The following is a 19,806-nucleotide window of genomic DNA, read 5'->3' as shown; positions in this document are numbered from 1 at the left end:
CACTGAGTGGAGACTAAGCTTCCGGGACATTTCTCCTCTGGCAGAAACGGCCGTCCCAGCAGTTCTTGTGGACAGCGCATCAGCAGGAAGCGTTCAAAGGTTTTCGTTGCCAGCATCTCATTTGTAATATCGTGGGGGCTATCCACCAGGGCCGGCTGGTGGGATTGTGACCCCATATTCTCTGAACCTCTGCCAGGCACCCCTCGGTCATGACTTGACCTGCAGTGAAAGCCGGGGAAACGTTGGGGAACCTGATTTTCTGGTCTCTTGACTGGCTCCTGGATTTGCAAGGGATTCCCACAGGAAAATTCCTGCTCTCTGCAGACCGGTTCTGTAATTCAAGAGGACCAGAGAAACGCTGATGGGGGGGGGGGGGCAGATGCATGACAGAGCACCGGCGGGTGCCCTTCCACTGAGGGTGTCCTGAAGGGGTGCCTGGCTCTGGTGGGCTTCCCAGCCCCCCCCGGGGTCTGCCTGGAGACTGAGATGGCCAGAGCTTTCCTGCTCTCACTGGAAATCTTGCCGTGCTTGGTTGCGTGACTGTGAGTATACCTCGGGTAACAGACACCTCAAACCACAAAACCCGAGACACCTGGGTTACCTGTCCTCCTCCCTCCCCGTCCGCCATAAAGCAAGGCCAGGTGGGCCCCGGCGTCACTCGGCAGTGCGTGGAAATCTGGCTCTCTCGTCGAATGTCTTTTATTACAGTCTCAATCTCTTTCTCCTCCTGTTTCAAAGAGGTGCCGCAGATGATGAGGCCTTATTTCTTACATTGATCGCCCACAGCGTCTCCCGAAGGCTCGACGCAGAGGGATGTGACCGGTCCTAACAGCCGGGTTAGGTTTACTCTCTCTGGCTCCCGACTCAGTGTTTTGGTTGCCCCCGTCTGGAGCGGGGGTCTGCAGAGAAGAGTCGTGGTCCCAGCTTGGCCCCCAGCTCGCCGCGGGTCCCTGGCTGAGATTTTCTTGGGCCCTGGTCTCCTCATTGCAAAATTCTTGAGTCTTGGGCCCGTGTGCTCAGTGTGGGGTGTGGGGCCTATCGCTTGCAACTCCCAATAAACCGAGGAAACTGAGGCTCCCAGAGAGGAAGCGACTTGCCCGAGCTCTGACAGCTGGAAAGGCGTAGGCTGGGCTCGACCCTGAGACGCCTGAGTTCAGAGCCAGCTCAGAAGCCCCCCTGCCCTCCCGCCTCCGCAGCTGCTCCCCAGCCTGGGGGGAGAGAAGGGCACACGGCGCAGGCCCCGATGCTGTCCCAGCAGCATCTTCTCTCTGCCTCGGACGTGGCTCCTGCACCTTGGCAGCACCCACCAAACTCATGCCCATCCCATCCCAGGTCCTGTCACCAGACGGCTTCAGCTAGCTCTCACAGTGGGCCACCCGGACCTCCGGATTCATTTCTATTTCTGTTCGATTTGTATTTACCTTCCCTTTACAAATGGAATATTCGTTTGCATAATGCATTTTCTTATTTGGCCCCTCCTTTTCCCTCCTTTCTTTTCTCTTCTCGCCTGCTCTGCAGGGGCCATCCCCTTGGACCAGCCCCCTGAGAGCCTGACCAGAGCTGGGAGTGAATCCTGTCTGCGGTGGCGGCCCCTCGAGGCTCTTAAGTCCGGCAGCAATGCGATGAGCTGGTTATTTACGGAAGCTCGTTCTGGAGGCAGAGGAGGAAGGCTGGAGTGGGGAGACCCACTGTGGGGAGGGCAGCTGTATTGAGAGCTGCTTGGAGGGAGAGCCTTGAGAATGTTAGTCGTCCTTCCGCAGAGGCTTATTGATTGGTTGCTCTAGGCTCAGCCTTACGCTGCAATCTGCTCATTGAGGATTTCACTCCGTTGGGAATTTGGGGGTCCTCTCTTTCCCTCTCTCCCTCTCCATTTGTTGGTTTAAAAACCGGAGGCCCAACCCAGGTGTGTCAGGCCTGGACCAGCGTCTGGGTTGGAAGTTCTGGCACCCTTTGTGTTTGCTGTTGCATCTCCTGGTTCCATAATATCAGTGCCTCTTAAATCTGACATGCACATTTATCCAAATAAGGGTGGCCTCTCAGACTGAAAGGGAGTTGAGAGCCCCCCATGAGAGGTAGCAGCTCTGGAGCTCAGGACTCGGTGGGGAGAGGGGGGGCTGCTTTGTCACGTGTCCCCTGAGCCTGGTTGGGGGGGAGCAAGGGCTGCCAGGTGTGCTGTAATGATTGTTTTCGCAAGAATTTTGGACTCCGTGCTGTACAATTTTCATCCTTTTTGCAAAATGGATGATAATTTGGGTCTGTCTTGACTGCCGGTTTTGCATTGCTAATATTGGTGGGAGGAGGATTGTGCCCAAGTTCTCCTAAAATACGAGAATTTCAGTCCAAAATATGTGAATTTTTAATTGCCATCCTGGCAGCCCTGAGTGGGCTTTTTGTGCAGCATCTGCTCCTTCCTCGGCAACTCCTGCAGGCTCTGCCCGCCGTGCCTTCTCCTTTCAAGCTTTCCGCCGGGCTGGGGCTGCCCCCTTCGGTACCCTGCAGAGTTTGCCCCCGGCAGCCCCGGACCAGCTCTGCCTCCTGCCCCGGGGTGGGCTCAGCGGCTGGGTGCTGGCTGTGCTTCCGTTACAAACGGGGTTTTCCAGGGCTCCTGAGCGAGTTATCCACCCGCGTCTGGGCTTGGAGCTACCTCAGCCCTTGCACGGCCTTGCGGTTCTCTCTAAAGTCTCATTACTGTCAGCTCGGCCATTTTCCGGGTTGAGAAACGGGGCCACAGCTGCGTGGTGTTCGCACGGCAGGGGCAGTGACTCTTTCCAAGAAGCACCGTCCTCTCTTCCGAACCTGCCCGTTCTGCTGGTGATCAAACGCGGCAGGCGCTGGGCCTGCCAGGAAGCCCGAAAACGCTGTGCCCTCCCGAGCTCCTCAGCTTCCCCCAGCACTGGTGCCTGACATTTAAAATTAATCTGCGTGGCGAAGTTATTAAAGGCGGCGTGTTAGCGCCGGAATATCCACTGTGACCTCTCGCCCCACGCTGCTGTTTGTTTGATCAGGATTCCCTGGTTGGGTGGGAGCCGAGAGCCACACAGTCACGCTTGCTTTTTATGAACGCAGATCCTGGGCCTTTCTGTGGGAGATAGCCAAGCTCTCTGGAGGGTGCCCCGAGTTGGGATAGCCGGGCGAGTGTTGACCCGAGGCTCAGGGGCGTGTGCTGGTACATGCCATGGCTCTTGACCATCAACTGGCCGGAGGCACCCAGGCCATCAGAGCGGGAGCGGGGCTGTCCGGCTCTGCCTGGCCACACGTTCAGTGTACACACGTTAGCTGTGGGTGCCTTACGACTGATGGGGACAGAAGGCAGACGGAAAGCTGCAGGTTCGCTGATCGCTCTGGCAGCATTTGGTCAAGGCAGGAAGGTGGCATTGTGTGAATGAATGAATGGTGGCCAGAAAGCTAGGGAGATGCCGAGGAAACAGCTCAGGGCCATTCGGCTGGTGCAGGGGCCTCTTTGCAGGAGCAATGACTGGACGAGGGTGGAGAGATTTGTGAGAACCAAATGCCAGCCTAAGAGGGGAAATCTTTTGAAGTGTGCTGAGAGAGCAGATGTCATGGTTATGCACTTTCCGAGGATTAAAGTGACATCGAGTTGGAGGGTGGGTGGGGAGGGAGGTACTGGACCAGATACCAGTTCTGTTCAAGAGAGACTTCCTGCCCCAGAGCTGTTCTTCTTGTTTGGTCTCTGAGCTCCTCAGCCTTCTGGTCTTTCTCCTTGAGCGTCTTGTCCTTTCCCTTCTTCTCTGCCTATAGCAACCCTTCTTAGTCCCTTCGAGGAGCTGCCCCCTCCTCTGACCTCCGTGGCCTTGCCCTTGCTTTGGGGATGGGCACCTGCAGACGAACCTGCCCCCACCTGTCTCGTTCCTGCAGACTGAGTGTGGCTTAAGGCTCGTGACAGTGCTGGTCCTTCAGACACCCGGGCCACGCCCCATCCATAAACATGACTCTGTGACACAAGACCCTCCAAGCAAACGGGACCCTTAGGGGGCTCGCAGAGGGAGGGCTGTTCTCCCAGCCCTGGAGTTGGAAGAAACTAAGAGGGTGGGAAGGGTCCAGAGACGGCAGGCAGGGGTCAGGAAGCTCAGCGCCCAGGCAGGGGGCCTGCCCGGGAAGGCGCGCTGGGTTGAGATTGGCGAGCTAGAGTGGCGCAGGGGTTCTGTGGCCTGCGAGGGAGTTGGTGTGGCGGGTTTTGATTTCTGGGGTCATGAGCCTTGTGGCCAGAGGTTTCCCTTCTCCTTCTCCTCCGCAGTCCCCTCCCTGGAGTCCATCAGCATATGGCAGTCTTTTTTTTTCATTTCTCTTCCCTTCCTCCGCCCCTGCCCCTGCTCTCTGTGTCCATTTGCTGTGTGTTCTTCTGTGTCCACTTGCATTCTTGTTAGCGGCACCTGGAATCTGTGTCTCTTTGTTGCGTCATCTTGTGTCAGCTCTCTGTGTGTGCGGCGCCATTCCTGGGCAGGCTGCACTTCTTTCACACAGGGTGGCTCTCCTTGCAGGGTGCACTCCTTGCATGTGGGGCCCCTGTGTGTGGGGGGCACTATTTGCACACATCAGCACTGCACGTGGGCCAGCCCACCACATGGGTCAGGAGGCCCTGGGTTTGAATCTTGAACATTCCATGTGGTAGGCGGATGCTCTATCCATTGAGCCAGATCTGCTTCCCGGCAGAGTCTTTTGGAGAACTCAAGTCCGTCCACCTGGGCTCAGAGAAGCCAAGGGCAATATTTGCCAACCCTGATGAACCAGCAGCTTCTGGGGTGGGGGGTGTTGTGTGGCCAGAAAGAGGGTCCCAAAGGAAAGCAGCGTTGGCAGAGAGTCCAGTCCTCTCCAGCCCCTTCCCAAGATTCTTTCCCAGTGTGGAACTTGCAGAGATGCAGGTGGTCTCCTGGGAAGGCGATGCCCTCACAGCATCTACCCCCTCCTGCTCTGGGCAGCCTTCTCGAAGGCTGGGAGCTGAGCCTTTGTCAACTTCAGCTAAGCCCACAGCCCAAGCACAGAGGGTCTCTCTGAGCAGGTGCAATAAATATCCTTTATTGTCTTCCCATCTTTTCTTCTTCCCCTCCCACTCCCACCTACATAAACACACGCTGATTGTGGAAGGGATGTAATTGATCAATTTTTAAAATGGCAGCCTGTGCTGCTTCGCAGCTGATGGCCGAGAGTGCGTGTGTTGGCGTGAGCTGGCGTGGGTGGATTTGCGTGCCTTGATGTGGGGGTGAGATGGAGAGTCTATAGAGAGAGCTACCTTCGGGGCAAGTGTAACGGCCAGGTGGGGCGGAGCCAGGTCGGCTCTGGATACAGGGACCTGCACCATGGCATTTGCCTGCCTCCTTCAGACACCGTCCCGACCGTGGCTGGAGTTTGCTTTTCCAGCCATGGGGCCCAGGGCAGCTGTCGGCCTGCAACTGTGAGGAAGGCACGAGGCACCTGCTCGCCGCTGCCACCAGGTCTTTCTTCATTTGCAGACATGCCTTGCTTTTGTGTAGCAGTGGGCCTCCTGCTTGGCCCTGCCCTCTTCGTATCGCCAGGATAAGCAATCTCCTTGGCTCTTCCTTTTTCCCTTGTTATTGAGCTAGGTGAATGGCGAGGCCCCACTTTTTTTTTCACTAATAAATTCTAACGAGAGGAAACATTTCTATCCCATTTCCTGCTCCTCTGCAAAATGTTCAGCACCAATAGCATTAAAGCTTTGATACTTAAGGCTCGAAGATTGCCCTTCTAGGGCTGTGACTGAAGAGCAAAATATCCCCATTTGTATTACTCAAGTTCTTCTATAACACATAGAACACTCAAGAAATATATTTATTTATGTACGTACACGGAACTTGCCGACAGGCAGTGACATTCAGAATCTACATTTCTTCAGCCATCAGTGAGACGAGCACGGCTCTGAGAAATGTGAATAGAAAAAGGCTTTGATTTTCCATTTTAGGCCCCAGCATGGCCTGGGTGGCTAATTTAGAAGTTTTCTTTCGAATAAGCATGCTGTAGCACAGAGCTCACTTATTTATTTCTTTGGCTATAGAGCGCTAGAGAAAATGGGGGACCTTGTGAATCCCTGCATTCTCAGCCAGACATGGAGATGTGTTAATTAGTTGTTTAATATGGCTACAGTTATTTCCCAAGGGGGAAAAACATCCACAAACATGACAAGTAATTGCTATTAATCTTAATTATTATAATAACCTTCCTATAAACAATAACTGTCTGGCTACCCTATCACGTGCTGATTTCATTGCTGACAAGAGAGATCTTTAAAATTTCATGATAAATTAATGCTTTTACCATTAGCTTCAGTATGTTGGCCATGGGGAAGACAAATGATGGCTCAGTTTATCAAACTGTTGGAAAAAATTCTCTGGCTCCAGCTCTAATAGTCTAAACCTTTCATCCTCATAGAACTCTTATTTTTTAATTGCCTTTTCTTTCAGCCTCTCCCCAGTTTTAACTCTCTGTTTAAATGGTCCTTGATTCCTGATGGACCCCAGTGAAAGCAGGTTTCTGTTCGGTAAGTGCTTTTGTGAGAATCCTCAAAGGGCACCGTGCCTGCTCTGTAAGTACCTGTGATTTGCTGATGTGTTCGTTTTTTGCTTTGGGCCACAGTAGGCAGGCCATGCTTAACCCCATCTGAAATAACAAAGGGGCTGTGTCTCTTTGGCACCTCCAGATTCCTTGTGAACAAACACCGAGGTGAAGACACTGGCCCTGAGCTAGCCAGTGCGTTAGTCTTAGAAACGGGACCCCGTGCAGCGGCCCCCAGAGCCCCACAGCAACCAGGTGATGAGAAAAGCTGATGGTGACAAGGGGAAACAGCCCCTGGTGAAAGTCTAGCCTCCATCTCCCAGGGGGAGGAACTCAGTCTGAGTGTTTATTGAGGCTTTTTGGAATCTGGTTTAAGGTGGATCTTTGGTTTAAAGTGGCTCTTTCAATGCAGAAGTTGATTAGGACTAGGTAAGGAGAATGCTAGCCTAGGTGAGGCTCAGTGGACCCAGCAAGGGGGGGATATGGGGGTGAACGGTTCACAGATCCTGTCATTTGGCGCTTTCTGTTGAAGAGTTGAGGAGTATCTCAGCATGTGCTTGGCAGGGACAGCTTTTATCTTCCTGGGAAGAGTCAAGTCATGTTAACGCAGACAGTGAGTTGTGGGGATGGTATTGCTTCTGTGTATGTCCTTACTTAGTTATTTGTTATCCAACTTTTGTTGTTTGGGACTTTTGCACTTGGACTGCCATAGGCCGCTGACTGTTTTGTCATCACTATAATATGGCAGTGAATGTCCCCTTCCCTCACCCCAGTGACACCACAACACTCTGAATTAGAAATAGAAATTTCGGCCTCTCTTGACCCTAAGCTGTAGGGTCAAAGTTGACCTTAGCAGAAATGTTTTCCTGTGCAAGTGAAAGCTGGGGGTACCTTAGCTGACATTATTTCATTGAGACCCTTTCTCCCTGGACTTGGAGAATCTCTGAGTTGTGGGAGACACTTGGCCCGAAGTAGCTCGTGCTTGGGAATTTCCAACCTTTGAACCGGTGGCTTTCAACCAGTGTGAGCTGGACGAGAATCCACTAGGGGCGAACTGTCAGCTCTTACAGGTGGGCAGCCACAGTACTGAGCAATGTATAAGATTAATTTTTGTGACAAGTGACCCTGGATGTGGTGGGAATTGAATGTTGAGTGGAATGGGTGGAGTGAGGGAGTGTAGAAACAGCAAAACATGTCGTAAGAAGGATGGTATCATGACACAGGGAGATCACATGTTCAGTGCAAAATGCAAGACTTTTGCCTCCTTTATATGTAAGCAAGCAAGTACATCAAACCACTCAAGCAGCGACACAAGGTCAGAGTGTGCAGTGTGACAATTTGGGTGGAATTTAGTCCCATCAAGCATGCTGGCAAAAACTCTAACATCTAAAGTCTGCCATAAACACCAAAATGAGAGAACACAGCTTCAAATAAACCGTTAGTGTATTAGGATATAGTTAGGGCATCTCTCACTTCTGACAGAGACTGTCCGAATTCCAGAGGTTTAACACAACACAGGTTTATCTCTCACTCACATGACACCATCTGCCTTGGGTACTCCTGATTGGCACCCTCGGGGTTCTAGACCGATTTCTACCCTTGACCCCACCATTGCCTAGGACCCTGGAACCTTGGCTTCCAGCTGCCAGAGGGGGAAAAGGAGAGTAGAGATGAAAATACCTACTTCTTTTTTTTTTTAAAGATTTATTTTATCCCCCCCCCCCATTCCCCACATTGTCTGCTCTCTGCATCCATTTGCTGCGCGCTCCTCTGTGTCTGCTTGTATTCTCATCAGATGGCTCCGGGAACCGATCCTGGGACCTTCTGGAGTGGGGGAGAGGTGAACACTCCCCCACACCACCTCAACTCCCTGTCCTGCCAAGCCTTCTCATTCTCTCTCTTCCACGTCTCTTGTTGGCCATCTTGCTACACCAGCTCTCGGCGTTGGCCAGCCCTCCTGTGTGGGGTGGCTTTCCTGTGCTGGTGGCATTCCCACGCAGGACAGCACTTCTGCGTGGGGCGACACTCCCATGTGGGCTGGCACTCAACATGGGCCAGCTTGCCACGCGGGCCAGACTGCCCCCACCAGGAGGACCTGGGCATCAAACCCTGGACGTCCTATATGGTAGAAGGGAGCCCAACTAGTTGAGGCACATCCATTTCCTAACACCCACTTCTTAAGAACCCCAGCTTGAAAATGAGGCACATCTCTTCCACACATATTCTTTTGGTGGGAAGGAGTCACTTGGCCACTCCTAGATGCAAGGGTTGAGGGAGTTGGGAAATGTAGTCCCTGGCTCAACAGCTGCTCCCACCGATAACCCTCACCATGGAAGGGCAACATGAATTGGCAGACGGCTAGTTGTCACTCTGGATAGAGAATGTCTGGGCACAGGCTTCTTCCCACCCCTGGCCAATCCATGCTCCTCCTCAAAAGTCCATTCTGCATCCAGCTCAAATTCCTGGAACTCCAGGTGATGCACAGAACCTTCAAGTCTCGATGTGACTCATGGTGGCCCAGTAACCAATGAACCAAAAGGTGATGGCATTGGAAACACTCCCATTCACCAACAGGCCATTGAGAAAACTTCCATTGATCAGCCCTGATTTTGGGAGGAACGTTTTTGTCAGCTGTTCCTGTGATCCTTGGCTCCACTCTCTGGAAGGTTTTCCGTGTCCATCATCCTTTATAGGTACATCTGAAGTACCTACTTGGGGGTGCTCTCTTCTTGGTTGCTTCTTGCTGGTGGGAGTTGAAAGGGCTTGAGGGTTGTTTAATAATTACAAGCTGTATTAGTCCAGGATTATAATTTCTTTGGTAATACAATTCTTTCAACAACTTAATAGACTTCTGGTATAGTAGCTTTGCATCCAGTTGCATGGGTCCATAACTTCAAAGTTCTTTCCCAGGCATAATTACCAAACAATCCTTATTTATTTGCTTACTTTCCCTCATGCTTTTGTCTCTCAGCTTAATGGCAGTTATCTTGAGACTGTCTAAAATGATAAACTTGGGTGGGAAGATTGCATCCTTAATTTAATCTTTGCTGCAAGACCTTCTGCTTAACTGAGAAGTCTTAATGAGCCTGAGTTGCCCAAAATATTTTTCAGTCTCATCTCTTAACAGTTTGGAATATGGCTGTGGGCCCTAATTTCTGGACTCTCTTGGTTCCCTGTCATTTTTGCTTGCAAACCAGGTGATGATTTTCCTGGGCTCATATTAATTTTTCAATGCAGGGAGGAGCAACCAAAACACAGCAACATTCTGGCTCTTTCCAACTACTTCCCTTAAGCCATAAGCTCAGTAGGTACTTAGTCTGCCTCCCAAGTAATGGCAGGCGACAGCTAATGAATAGTTGGCCATTGTATAACGTGGGCATTCATCTTCCCAGTCTCTGATAGCTATTGTTTGCTCATCTGCTGCCCAACCACTAGGGGAAACACATAGGTTATATTTTGTTTTGGTGGCATCTGACTTGTTCTGCTGTCTGAATCATCCCTGCTCGGCCTGACTTTTCTATTGTACCATTGCTGGCCATTCTAGACCACATTCCTCTCCCATGCCGGTGGCTCCCCTGTCTGACCCCAATGCTCTGTGCTTGTTATGATCTCCCAAAAGCTCCTGGAATTTTTATGATGGATATCATTTTATTGGTAGCCACAATTTATGGGTAAATTTTCAATTGATCTTTGCAGCTTGAAAAGCATATCATTAATTAGTACTACAGCTAAGGTATTGAGTTGTGAAAATGAATGTTGACAAAGACTCTGTGTGAGCAATTCATGACGCCCAGTTCTCACTGGCTGAAGTTCGTGTGGACCAATTGAAATTAACATCCAATAGGGGAGCACATTACTAGGGGTCAGGTGTCTGCAACTATTCTTATAGTGAAGTAAGACGACACACATTTTATATGTCACCTGGTACCCAACAGTATTAAAACTTAGTTTTCTCTAAATACCTGAGCTTGTCCAGGCCAATGGATGATATGCCGCTAAACAGAAAACATTTATACCCTCTAGTAATTGTGAACTACGCTTTGGCAAATGAAGCAGGAATATGTCCACGTGAAAGTCTTGGGTGGTGACATTTCATAGTTAGGCTAGGAGGGTGTTTCAGGAAATCTAGCTGTATGGCAGAGCTTCACAGGCTCCCAGAGTTCTCCTTAGCTTCCCAGCCTGTGCCAAAGCCTGCTGAGATGGAGCCTTTGTAAGGGGCGCCAGTTAGCCAGTCAGGCAAGATGGAAGGGCTCTGGATGGGTCAGGATAGGCTACCTTCCACTCTCGGTGACCTCACCTAAGAAGAGTCTGATGTGGGGTGGAAGGCTCTCCTGGCAGCGCTTCCTCAAGGGGTGACTGAAGGCCCAGGCTTCCTCTACCTTGTCCTGCTGCCATTATCAGCCCTGGCCCCCAGGCCTGCTGAGAAAGGGGAAGGGACAGTGTGGGCAGTTGTCTAGGGGGTATTATGGCCAGGACTGCAAGTCAGATATATAATTTCCTCCCACATCTCACATCGCATGACACAATGTAACAGCAGGAGGGCTAGGATATGTAGTCTTTCTGTGGGCCCAGAATGGAATTAGTGAGCATTTAGCCAGTGTCTGTTTGGAAATTGTTTTAGTTTGCCAAAAGCTGCTGGGAGCAATGTACCAGAAATGGGTTGGCTTTTTTAATGGGAATTTATTAGGTTAAAAGCTTATAGTTTGGAGGCTGTGGAAGTTTCCAAATCAAGGCATCATCAAGAGTTGCCATCTCACCAAGTTGCAAGTGTGGGCGAGCAGGCACGTGGCTGCATGTCTGAAGGTGCTTTCTCTCCAGGCTCAGCTCTGGGTGACCAGGCACATGGCAGGGCACGTGGTGGCTCTGCTGGTCTCTGCCTTCTCTTCCAGGCTATCTTCCCTAGCTCAGCTGTGGGTGATCAGGCATACGGCTTGTCCCTCCCCTTTCCTCTGGGCCTCATCTCTTTCACCTTCCCGGGGGCCTCCGTGCTCTCCTGATCCCAGCCTCTGGTCTCCTGGACCTCTCTCTCAGCTTCTACGGGTTTCTCTGTTTATGCAGCGTTTTTTTCTGAGTCTGTGGCTTTTTAGTCCTCCGTTTATGAAGGACTCCAGCAGGAGGATTAAGACCCGCCCTGGGTCCTGCAGTCTAATCAAAGGTCCTTAACCTAAGCAATCTAATCAAAAGTGATCTAAATAAAAAAGTCCCGTAACTGAATCTAATCCAAAGTTTCCATCAAATATAGGTGTACAGGCACAGGAACGGGTTCACTAGAAGAACAGGATTTTCTGGGGTCCACAGAAGACTCAAACCAGCACAAGAATCAAGATGGCATCTCTCTAAATGTGAGGTGCAGAGAGGGGGTGGGCTGAGGAACAGAGAGGAGGGACAGAGCATGTCCGGCATGGAATCTTCTGGCCAGTGGGAGTGGTTGGATGTTGGGTGTGACGAAATGGGAGGATACCCTAAGTTTTGTTCTGAGCTCCAGGGAGAAAAGTAGAGGGCTGACTTTGACCTTGGTGGAAAGAAGACAGAAGGTTTGTTTTAAAGAAACCCTTGCTCATGTCTTGCCTCTGACCCCATTTCTCATTTTTCCCACTGTGGGAAATTGGCCTTCCACACACTGGCATCATTTGGAGCCTACAAAGTGGAGACTTGAAACCATGAAGGATTCAGAGATAGGTTCCACTGGCTTGCTTGCCTCTGCTTTGCCCGTAGCGTGTGTTGGGTTAAGATATTTTCTGCTTCCTTTGGGTTAATTAATGCACTATGCAAACTCCATTTTTGTTTCCAGAGGGTTCAGTAAAGTTGTCAGGCTGAGCTTAAGTTTTCTTGTATAATTACACAATTGAACCAGCGCTCACCAGTCGTCATATAGCCGAGGATGAATATTCTTTTCTTCTTGATAGTAAGAATGAATGGACAGTTAATAAAATGCATCCTTAGTTTTTTTTCCAAGGTGGGTGCTCTGTGACTTCCTGCTCTCTGAAGTGGAAATGGGCTATTTGGTCATTATCTGGTCAATGTGAATCCTGACAACTAAAAGGATAGATGAGCTTATATCTGTGGAGTGGGGGCGAGGTGGGCTCTGGGCCCGCTAGCCTGGTTCCATCAGGGTGGCATGTGGGGCAGGTGGTCAGAGAGGCAGAACGAGTCACCTGCTGCTGACTGAGTGCTTCTGGGATGGCTTCTCAGGGGGTCTCCTGCCATGCCTCCACTGATTCTTCCACTTAGGGGCCTCAGTCATCTCTCTAGAAGCCTCTGTGGTCCAGCTGCAACTTGACTTCTCAGTCTCATTTCTCACATAAACTTCTGTGCACCCTACATTTTGGGGTGCACTGTGTTACCCGTTGCTTCTTGGACCTGTTCCTATCCAAATCCTGTGTATCCCCTAGAATCTCCCTTAGCTGCCAGCGCCTCTGTAAGCTATCTCTGATCTCCCCAATTGGAACCAACCTCTTCTCTGGCTCCCTGGGCTTCTCACCTCTGGATCTCTGAAATCCTGAAAGGGTTTTCCTTTGAACTCTGGTTCTTTATGTGCAGGACTTGTCCCCGAAGAGAATGTAGTTTCTCAGTGGTCAGAAGCTTCCCTGAGTCATGATGTATGGCTGCTCAGGAAGTGTTTGCTGGAAGGATTCAGGACGTTGCCTGAGGCCATACAATTAATACGTGGAAGAGCCAAGATTCAGAGTCCCCCTGGTTGACTCCGAAGCGTGCACCCGTACACCCCCCTCCCGTCCCCAGGCCTCTGCGCAGCCGCAGACCTGAAGGCACACGTCGCTTCCGGGAGAAGCTCGGCAGGAGATCACGGAAGGTCAGTTGTGCTGCCATGATCTAAAAAAATTGCCTCGCGCCACCCTCACTCTGGGCTGTGTGAAGCTGTTGGGAGTCAAGTCCATCTGGGAGATTTGGTGCCCAACTCAGGGCACCCCCCAATAGCAAGTGGCCCCTTGATGGTGAGGACCTCCCTGTCCCACAGGGCAGCAGCTCCAGCCGTGCACGCGGTCACGGCCATGGCCCGTGGGACGCCACGAGCTGCTCCAGGCCGGGCTCTGACCTACAGCCTGGCTTCCCCGAGCAACACCCCTCACGATCTTCTTCCATAGGCTGAAAGCCTTGGCGCTAAATTTACACATTGCTTGAGGGAGCCAGTGACTGCAGCCCCTCCTAGATTTTACTGGCTACCACGTGGGCCAGGTTTTCTATAATTTTTTATCAAATTCTAGCAAAAGGAAAAAAAGCAGGGAAACGGGGCACTTTGTTCTGTGAAGGCCTAGGAAACCTCTGCCTTTACTTGAGTTCCCCAGACACAGACTCTGGGAAGGAGATTTGTGGGCAGGAGGTTTATTGGGGGTGCCCTGGTGCCATAGTTATTTATGGCTGGGTCATAAATGACCCCTCAGTGCAGTGGCTTAAGACGACATTTACTACATCACAGTTTGTGGGGCTCAAGAATCCGGGTGGGGGGCTGGGAAACGGACTTTGGCCCAGTGGTTAGGGCGTCCGTCTACCATATGGGAGGTCCGCGGTTCAAACCCCGGGCCTCCTTGACCCGTGTGGAACTGGCCATGTGCAGTGCTGATGCATGCAAGGAGTGCAGTGCCACGCAAGGGTGTCCCCCGCGTGGGGGAGCCCCACGCGCAAGGAGTGCGCCCGTGAGGAAACCCGCCCAGCGTGAAATGAAAGAGCAGCCTGCCCAGAAATGGCGCCGCCCACACTTCCCGTGCCGCTGACGACAACAGAAGCGGACAAAGAAACAAGACGCAGCAAATAGACACCAAGAACAGACAACCAGGGGAGGGGGGGAAATTAAATAAATAAATAAATAAATCTTTTAAAAAAAAAAAAAAAAAAAAAAAAAAGAATCCGGGTGGGGCTCAACTGGGAGTCATGAGGCGTGTGGCCGGGGTGCCAGCCAGGGCTGTGGTCACATCCAAAGGCTCAGCCCGGGGAGGCCTCCACTTCCAAGCCTACTCACGTGCCCGCTGGCAGGCTGCGGAAGATCCGCTCCCAGGCTCACGCATGTGGCTGCTGGCAGACCTTGGTTCCCCACCACATGGGCCTCTCCATCGGGTGCGCACGTGTCCTCGTGGCACGGCAGCTGGCGATCGGAATGAGAGTGAGCCAGAGCCACCCGAGGTGGCAGACACAGTCCTTTTATAACCGAATATTGGAAGTGACACCCCATCACGTCTACCCTATTCTATTCAATAAAAGTAAATCAGTAAATCCAGCTCCCGCTCCAGTACAGCATGAATCCCAGCGGGGACATTGTTGGGGGGTCACCTACCCTACCTTGGGAACAACACCTGTCAGGAAGCAAAGGGAGCAGGATTGTGCACGGGGAGGAGCCAAATCGAAGTGCAGGGGCTGTGGATGGCACAGTCGGCGCCGCTGGCAGCTCTGGAGCGGAGCTGGCCTTGCAGAGCTGCCTCCAGGTGAGGCAAGGTAATCGAGTCTCTTTTACCCCTAGGGATGGGGTGACCTTGGGTAATCCAGAGGGGATCTTGGCTGGGAGCTGCCGGCAGGGGAAGGGATGAGCATCTTGGTCCTGGCTAGCATCTGCGGTATGTGTCGTTCGGGTCCAAGTGCTTTTTATAGTAAACTCACTCCACCAGGGAACAGTTGCTCCAGAATTCCTGCGGATTCCTTTTTCTGGGGAAGGTTAGCTGGATGAACCCATGGCCCTTGCAGCAGTAGCTTTGTTGAGGCTGTGAATGTGAGGATTCTCTTCACTCTCAGGTAGCTCCCCTGCTCGTCTACATGGCTTCACTGACCGTGACGGGTCTATTACGTAATGTGGGCTAAGTTTAAGTCCGAGCCGCAGGTCACCATGACCTTAGGCAGTGGCGGTGTCCACTTACCACTCAAATGGGCAGCGGCGTCCTGAGAGGGGCCCCATGGAGTCGCCTGGGTGCCACACAGTTTCCTCCCCTCCTCATTGTGCGTCAGGAGCCCTACATCCTCCCGATGATTAGGGTCAATTACCCCTGCCAGTATTGTGGCTTCTTTCCTCGCTTGTTGGTCCCTTGGCGCACGTAACCATTCAGCACTTAGAGCTAAATGTTTAATGGGAGTCTTATTTGTCCCATGGTGCAAATATTCTCCCTTTAGAACCAGGATCTCCAGACCCACAATGCCTAAAGTTGCGGGGATGGAAATTGCAAATTCCCACAGTGGGTGACTGGGCATGATGGGAAATGGGGCCATTCCTCTTCCCCCTTCTTGGTTCCCAGACCCCCTGAATACTACCTTTTGGGAACACAGCACCAAATAACATTCATTGGTTGGGGTGACTCCCTCATCATCTCAGGGTATCCTTCCAAGCTGGTGTTCGAATTAGAGCCACCAAGTCTGCACCATCACTTTAGTGGACTGGCAGCTTCTGAGTGTTGTGGTGGGGACAGGAGCAGTGGACAGTGGGTCCCATGGTCACATGCCCACTGCAGCAACAGCTTGGAGATGGAGTGGGTCCCTTAGTCCTGGGCCTTCTGGTGCAAGATCTCAGGTCAGTGGAGTAAATACTCTAAGCTCTCACTGCTGGCCAAGGACCTCCAAGCAGGAAAAGCAGACATATACCTGGAAGATGCATCTATCCCAGGCAAGAAGACTCACTGCTTCTTTTAGCGTGGAGGGGCTTCTGTGTAGATTACTTGCCACCAAGTTGCTGGTTAGTCTCCTTGAAGGATAGATCCCTATCTGTTCTCCTTGGCGAATGGAGCCGCGGGTCTCTGTTTATGGCAGGTCAGAGAATTGGCTGTGCTGAAGCTGAATCAGTCATGGTGAGTGGAAGTCCATGCTGTTGTACCCATTTGTAGCCTCACTTCTGCCACCATGGCTACTACATTCATGAGCCATTGTGCCAGCACTAGAATGGCCAGGGACAATAGCTGGCTAATGTCAACTGGCCAATGGTTTCTGTCTACTTGGTTGTTTAATGACCCTTCCATGGTGGGTGGTGGATGCTCTCTGGTGGTCATTAAAATGCAATATTATGTGGGATAGGAGAGGGAAGAATAGGTGTAATATGGGGGCATTTTCAGGACATTGGAATAGTTCTGCATGACACTGCAGTGACGGATACAGGCCATTGTATATTTTGTCATGACTAACAAAATTGTGGGGGAGAGAGTTAAACTAGAATGTAAACTGCAATCCATGGTTAGTAGCAATATTTCAATATGTGTTCATCAACTGTAATAAATGTTCCACATTGATGAAGGATATTGTTGATATGGGAAAGTATGAGAGGGGGAGGGAGTAGGGCCAATGGGAATCCCTTATATTTTTAAAGTAACCTTTATGTAATCTAAAGCTTCTTTAAAAATACAAAAAAATTATTTAAAAAATGCAATACTGAGATCTTAACACTTCATTCCCCCTCCACAGCTCCACATGCCTCTACCCCAGGCCTCCATGTCTTCCATTTCCCCATCTTTATCCTTCCAGCCTCTCTGTCCCTACTAGGAGGAAATCAGCCAAGCCATCTTTCTACTGCCCATGAGTCTCTGTGTATTCTCAACTTGGGCAACTTCTCTTTCCATATAGGATGGATGGCCAAGTGTCTTGATTAAAGCTCTGCCCATTGGAAGGGTTTCCCTTCATTATCGTTTTTCAGGACCATGCCTGAGTGAGCAGCAGTCTGTTTTTGGCTTGCACCCGCATATCAAGCTCACCTATCTGGGAACAAAGCTCAGTCTTTTTCTGCCAGCGGATCATAAGGGAGCACTGATGTGGCTGCGGGTGTGAGCTGAGGGAGAGGTGCTGGAGCACCAGTGGTGGGCACAGGCGTTTGACCCATCTGTTCGTGCAGCTTACTTGTGCCCTACAGTCCTGTTTATTCCCTTTCCTAGAATACCACTTTAATCTTACTATGAACTGCTACTGGGTCCACTTAATATTATGACTGGGTGGGTCTGACAGAACAGTTTATGGTGGGTTGCTCTGCCAACATAGTCTTCTTGATGTTCCAGGGTCAGGTTCTCTGTCTCTAATAGGGCTCAGTATGACACCAGGAGTTGTTGTTTAGAAAACACAGTTCTCTGCTGCACAGAATGACCTTACCCCATACCATCAGGGTGGTTGTCCTGTTGGAGCTTGCTGTAAACTTCACATGGTGTCTTTTCCCTCCATTCTAACAGGGGACCGTGAGTTCACTTTTGGTATCAACGTCAGCTTGGACTCTGTGTCTATCATTCCTTGAAATGTCCAGGTGTTCCCTTTCCTCCAGTGTATGCTTTTCTTTCTTTCTTTCTTTTTTAATGTGCATATACTGCTTTTATTATTATAATTATGGTTGTTAGCTGGATGAAACAAATAGCTAAAATAGAAAAGAAAACATAAAATAGAAAACATATTTGGGTAAGTTATGACAGTTTTTTTTTGAGTACTCAGACAATAAAAATGTATTATATTTTTGTACCAAATATAAAGTTAAACAATGAAATCAGGGATCCTAAAAGTTAAAAAGGGCCTCAAACATATTCACTATCTTTTAAATTTTAGACAAAGGAATTGAGAAGGGGAAAAACCCAACATATACACCATTCTTTAAAAACAAATTGCTTCCAATTTTAACTCTTTTCTAAAAGCATCAAGGGCATGGGAATCCTTTTTGTAGATTTTGCATCATCTCATCTTTGGTTATGAGGTGTGTAGTTTTCTTAATCAGAAGACTTCAGTGAGTTCATTTTCTGAGACCAGTCATTTAATAAATTATTTGTATCCTTGGGTCTCTGGAAGTTGACAATTCCCGCCAACCTGTCTATTTTAGCAAAGACGGTCTTGTTAACTACTAGATTTGAGAGAAAATCCTCTGATTCATCAACAGATAGATCCAGAAGTTGTGCCATCTTTTTCATTGTTATTCTTGTATATTGTTTGGCCATTTTTCTACTATTATGTTCAACAACTCTGTTCTTCAAGTCTTTCCACTTTTTTCACCTTCCTCTGTATGACCAAAAACATCAAATGCAGGACTCTCAAGAGAACCTTCTCTTAATTCCATTCTATAATCCTCAACAAGTGTGGATCAACACAAAAACTCCGTTGTGGTAAAAAGCTTCCAAAGATCCCTGTATTTAGGAATTTCTTCTAACTTCTTGTCACTGCTTATTTGGTGAACCAAATCTGATTGCTCGTTGTCAAAAGGAGTCAAGATAACATAGAGAAGAACACTTTTCAAGCCCTGCTGCCACATTTCACGTTCTGCCTGTATACAGGGAGTATTGCTCTATAGTGCTCCCAAATAGACAAATGGGATGCCTTGTGTTGATCCAGCTGAATCATTAAGTTATAGTAATTCAACTTTAATTTCTCTGTATTTTCTTCCTGGAAAAATTTGGTGTTAATTTTCTTGCTGATGATTTGTGTACAAATACTTCACAGCTAGGTAGTGCCTCATTTGTTCCAAAATAAACTCCAGTTGCTCTTTCTTTTCCATTGATGCATAGGTTTCCACCTGTAACTCTCATAAAATGGAGGCTGCCTCTTTCACATCACCATTTTGTTCCTTTATAGTTGGTAATTTTTTGTCAGTCAAGGACACTCAATTTCAACATAAATATTTTCTTCTGTAACCATTCATAGAATATCAATTAATCAAAGTTTGTTTGGGAGGTCTGTGATTTCTTTAACATAAGTGCAGCACTGCTGAACCATTTTTACAAGAGCTTGTTTTAACTGACTCTGCCTTTTTGACAAAAGCATAATAAATCCCATTCTTTAGCCTCATGGTACATATTCATATATAGAACTAAGATATAGGATGTAGACACCATGTCAGAAGCAGTACAGGTTTGTTTTCCAAAGAGAGAAGGGTTTCAATGACTTCTTGAAGTCTACTTTCCTTGGCCAGCTTCTTGAATTTGGGCAGATGCTGATTCACAATGGTGCTGTAGTCCACTTCCATCTTGACGATGTATCCATTGGTGAGCCCCGAGCCACCGTCTGCCATGATTGTTGCCTGAGCCTCCCTTTTTAAAAAAATATATTTGTAATTTATTTTTAAAAGACATTTAGATTATATAAAATGTTACATTAACAAAAATAAGGGATTTCCATATATTCCACTCTCCACACCTCCTGCCCTTCCCCACATTAACAACCTCTTTCATTAGTGTGGTACATTCATTGCAGTTGATGAACACATTTTGGAACATTGCCACTAAGTATGGATTATAGTTTACACTGTAGTTTATACTCTCTCCTACTCAATTCTGTAGGTTATGGTTGAATATATAATGACCCGTATCTTTCATTACAATGTCACTCAGGACAATTCCA

At 49.4% G+C, this 19,806-nt stretch overlaps 1 pseudogene; it reads right to left on the bottom strand.

Moving 5' to 3' along the window:
- Positions 1 to 18,115: 18,115 nt before the first annotated feature.
- On the bottom strand, positions 18,116 to 19,477 carry LOC101426456 (26S proteasome non-ATPase regulatory subunit 12 pseudogene; annotated as a pseudogene).
- Between the last annotated feature and the right edge of the window lie 329 nt (positions 19,478 to 19,806).

Source organism: Dasypus novemcinctus, chromosome 25 (genome assembly GCF_030445035.2).
Source record: "Dasypus novemcinctus isolate mDasNov1 chromosome 25, mDasNov1.1.hap2, whole genome shotgun sequence".
In the NCBI taxonomy this organism is placed as follows: domain Eukaryota; kingdom Metazoa; phylum Chordata; class Mammalia; order Cingulata; family Dasypodidae; genus Dasypus; species Dasypus novemcinctus.
This window is presented reverse-complemented; position numbering and strand designations above follow the sequence as displayed.